At 52.9% G+C, this 4,683-nt stretch overlaps 1 long non-coding RNA gene across 1 annotated transcript; it reads right to left on the bottom strand.

Moving 5' to 3' along the window:
• Positions 1-984: 984 nt before the first annotated feature.
• Positions 985-4,244, bottom strand: LOC115082316. Its single transcript, XR_003854132.1, has 2 exons — positions 4,156-4,244; positions 985-1,293 (listed from the first exon to the last, which is right to left on the bottom strand). It is a non-coding gene; the product is annotated as an uncharacterized LOC115082316 (long non-coding RNA).
• Between the last annotated feature and the right edge of the window lie 439 nt (positions 4,245-4,683).

Genomic DNA, 4,683 nt, shown 5'->3' with positions numbered 1-4,683 from the left:
GAGGGTGTAATACAAGAGAGTGGTGGAAAGAGGGGTGCGGGTGGATGGGGAGGAGGGGGTCAGTTAGACCTGTGTTCCAAGCATATTCCGGTGAATACCTCTAATGAGAAAGAGCCTTAATTAATAACAAGAAAGAGCCACCAGCAGCAGGGGCTTTTACTACTTTCTACCAGGCAAAAGGGCCCAAATTTCACCAAAACTACCCCTTTCTAGTCTTTGTGATCAGTAACATCCTCTGTCGCGGAGAGGATGTTACAATCCATGGTCTTACTGAGCTGGTGGGGATTCGAACCCACAACCTCAATGTTACTAACCCGGCTCCCAACCCTTGGGTCAGCGAGGCTTTCACACTAAGCTCTTTTCGGAACTTATATTTGACCTTTTCAGGGAATAAAAACGCCTCCCCACCCACCTCCTAAAAGATAAAAGGTAAAAACCCGGAAGAGTTTGTACCCAGCTGACTGGTGGCTCAGCAGCTCTGTCCGATGGCTCCGTTACAGGGATTTACTCGAATATACGAGGGCGCGGGTTCGAGTCTAGCTTAGCCAGAAGCTAGGTGGGGGCCAGTGTAGGGAAGCGGTGCCACCAGCAAACTGGGGGTTTTACTACTTTCTACTAGGAAAAATGGCCCAAATTTCAGCAAAACTACCCCTTTCTAATCCTTGTGATCAGTAACATCCTCTGTCGCGGACAGGATGTTATACCACCGAGCTGATAGGGGTTCGAACCCACAGCCTCACTGTTACTAACCCGGCTCCCAACCCTTGGGTCAGCGAGGCTTTCACACCAATTGCTTTCCGGAACTTATATTTGACCTTTTCAAGGAACAGCAACGCCTCCCCCAACCACCTCCGGAAAGATAACTTTATCAGGAGCACTACAGCTTTCCAGCATCCCCCAGTGGCTCAGAGCTCAGAGGGAGACACTTATAAGTCACAAGTCCCACGATTCAGCCTCTCTTTTATTTAAACACAATGGGATTTGTTTTTTTTGTTTTGTTTTTACAATAAACTTTTTTCTTTAGAAAACAGCATCATAATGCAATCAGCTAGAATCGACAGGAAATACAAAGTATAGAATATCCTCAACCATTATTTCATTACCCCTCCCGCCCTTGACAATATTAGGATTTCCACTTCCACAGGTTTGTAAAAGCATCTGGTCTGTTTTTCCTTATTGCGTGAAATTTTCTATCCTGTGCATCTCATCCGGAGGGCTGCAGGCCCGCGACATTGCCGGAGCGGCGATCTTCTTCCATTCGGCCGGATCCGAGCGTCTCGCAGCCTTAAGAACCTGAGACATGAACTGCTTGACCTGTGCAGGAGCCTCCTCGATCGCCGCATTAAACAGCAAAAAGTTAGATTCCCATAGGAAAGCAGAGCTCCTCAGAGTCTTTATGAGCTGCTGAAGGGCTCTGCATAAGGGAGCGATCCCCACACAGCAGCATCGCACACGTCCCCCGGTGCCTTCCTCCCCCCACCTTCTCCCCTGGGCCGCGATCTCTCTCTCTCTGTAGGGCTCTTTGCAGCTCCTGACCGGACAGAGGGTGAGATCCTGGGCCCCGGTCCCTCCCTCCACGTCCCCTCTGCCCGCGCCTCTCCCTACCTTCTCCCCTGGGCCTGGATCCGTCTCTCTGAATCTCCTGCTCGCTGCGAAGGAACGGCTGGGACCGGGCTGTGCTGTGCTCCGCCTCCTCGCCCCTACCGTCCATTCGCAGCAGCAGGAAGGGGCGGGGCTGCAGCAGAGCTCTCCTGTGATTAGGCTCCCACCCTGCCTGTCTCGCCCTCACAACCATGGCGGAGCTGTAGCTTCCGGTCGGTGACCGAGAGCTCGGCCGTGCGCTCCGAGAGCGGGCAGCGGCCTCCCTGCGGGAAAAGCCGCTTAGCACGGAAGGAGCAATGGGGGCTAAGGCTGGGGGGAAGCGCGGGTTCTGGCCCAGGCATGAGCTGCGCTTTACGGTCTCCCCCTCCCCAGGCTTTAAGCTTGCAAACCGTGCAAAGATCCCCGGGGTTTAAGCGGCTCTTCCCGCCAGCCTGCTCTCACTGCTCCGTGTTCACGGTCTGATTGTGACAGAGGTGTTCGCATGGAACTAGATATCGGTTAAATAAACAAATGAATGAATGACCGAGGGATGCGATGTGTGTGTGAGAGAATGAGCGGTAAATATCGCACACGGGGAAGGCAAAATCTGTCCTGGGGGCTTCCTTTCCCAGGGCAGTGCTGGACGGTGTGTGATGGCTCAGAAGCTCCCCCGCAGCCCGGGTCTAACAGCCCCTGCTAGAAACCCGTAATCTGTCCACGCTTAATGTTTGTTTGCATAGGGGAGGAGGTTTCACCGCGCACTGTGTGCGTTAGAAAGATTCTTTTATTTTAAGAGAGAACATTTCATTCTTGTGAGTGCGGGCGAGGATCTGTTAATCACTGGATGGTGTAATACAAGAGAGGGGTAAAACCCCGGAGCCTCTGTCCCCAGCTGCCTGGAGAGTGCAGAGCCTGCTGTGAAGGGCTGGTCCTTAGGCAGGAGTCCTGTGCTAGGAGAAGAATAAGGGGTAAAAACCCGGGACAGTCTGTAACCGGCTGACTGGTGGCTCAGCAGCTAGGTGGGGGCCAGTGTAGGTGAGTGGTGCGGGTGGATGGGGAGGGGGAATAACAGAAGGGCTGGGGATATTGTTCTGTACTGTGTATTGGCTGATGACTGAATTATGATGGATAGAGGTGTTGTGCACTTGCTGTTTTCCTGATAACTAACTTTATTGTAATAAAATCACATCGAAGTGCGTTTAAATCAAAGAGAAGATGGATGTGGTTTATAAGTGGCTCCCTCTGAGCCTCTCGTGGATCCTGGGAGGCTGTAGTGCTCCGGGTAAAGATATCTTTTACGAGGTGGGTGTGGGGGCGTTTTTACTCCCTGAAAAGGTCAAATATAAGTTCCGAAAAGTACTGAGTGTGAAAGCCTCGCTGACCCAAGGGTTTGGAGCCGGGTTAGTAACAGTGAGGCTGTGGGTTCGAACCCCCACCAGCTCAGTAAGACCGTGGATTGCAGCATCCTCTCCGCGACGGAGATACCCAGTAAGACGGTGGATTGTGACGGAGATACCCAGTAAGACGGTGGATTGAAAGATCCTCTCCGCGAAGGAGATACCCAGTAAGACGGTGGATTGAAAGATCCTCTCCGCGAAGGAGATACCCAGTAAGACCGTGGATTGAAAGATCCACTCTGCGAAGGAGATCCTCTCTGCGAAGGAGATACCCAGTAAGACCGTGGATAGAAAGATCCTCTCTCGTAAAAAGAGATACTCAGATCAGAAGGGCCATTTTTCCTAGTAGAAAGTAGTAAAAGCTGCTGGGGCTTTTACTACTGTTTCTTGTTTCTCCTCTGGATCTGTTTCTTGTTTCTCTTCTGGATCTTTCAATCTTGTTTCTCCTCTCTGGATCTTTCTTCCTGAGTTTCTCCGTCCCGGAGTTTCTCCTGTCCCTGAGAGGATCTCCTGTCCCGAGAGGATCTTTCAATCCACAGTCTTCCTGAGTTTCTCCGTCGCGGAGAGGATGTTACAATGCACGGTCTTACTGAGCTGGTGGGGGTTCGAACCCACAGCCTCACTGTTACTAACCCGGCACCCAACCCTTGGGCCAGCGAGGCTTTCACACCAACGACTTTTCGGAACTTATATTTGACCTTTTCAGGGAGTAAAAACGCCCCCACACCCACCTCGTAAAAGATATCTTTACCCGGAGCACTACAGCCTCCCAGGATCCACGAGAGGCTCAGGTCTCAGAGGGAGCCACTTATAAACCACAAGTCCCGCGGTTCACATCCATCTTCTCTTTGATTTAAACACACTTCGATGTGATTTTATTACAATAAAGTTAGTTATCAGGAAAACAGCAAGTGCACAACACCTCTCTCCATCATAATTCAGTCATCAGCCAATACACAGTACAGAGCAATATCCCCAGTCCTTCTGTTATTCCCCCGCCCCGGAGAATGCTCGGATTTCCATTTCTCCTATGGCTTCCCTATAGTTGTAAAGGATCCAGCCCGTTTCTCCGTATTGCCCTGACCTGCTCCATCCCCTGTGCATCTCATCCGGACGGCCTCAGGCCCGCGATCTTCTTCCTTTCGGACGGAACCGAGCATCTCGCAGCCTTAAGAACCTGAGACATGAACTGCTTGACCTGTGCAGGAGCCTCCTCGATCGCCGCATTAAACAGCAAAAAGTTAGATTCCCATAGGAAAGCAGAGCTCCTCAGAGTCTTTATGAGCTGCTGAAGGCCTCTGCATAAGGGAGCGATCCCCACACAGCAGCATCGCACACGTCCCCCGGTGCCTTCCTCCCCGCACCCTCTCTCCACCTTCTCCCCTGGGCCTGGATCCGTCTCTCTGAATCTCCTGCTCGCTGCGAAGGAACGGCTGGGACCGGGCTGTGCTGTGCCCCGACTCCTCCCCCTGCCATCCAATCGCAGCAGCAGGAAGGGGCGGGGCTGCAGCAGGGCTCTCCTGTGATAGGCTCCCACCCTGCCTGTCTCGCCCTCACAACAATGGCGGAGCTGTAGCTTCCGGTGGGTGACCGAGAGCCCGGCCGTGCGCTGCGAGAGCGGGCAGCGTCCGCCCTGCCGGGAAAAGCCGCTTAGCACGGAAGGAGCAATGGGGGCTAAGGCTGGGGAGAAGCGCGGGTTCTGTCC

The sequence above is a fragment of the Rhinatrema bivittatum genome, unplaced genomic scaffold (genome assembly GCF_901001135.1).
Source record: "Rhinatrema bivittatum unplaced genomic scaffold, aRhiBiv1.1, whole genome shotgun sequence".
In the NCBI taxonomy this organism is placed as follows: Eukaryota; Metazoa; Chordata; class Amphibia; order Gymnophiona; family Rhinatrematidae; genus Rhinatrema; species Rhinatrema bivittatum.
This window is presented reverse-complemented; position numbering and strand designations above follow the sequence as displayed.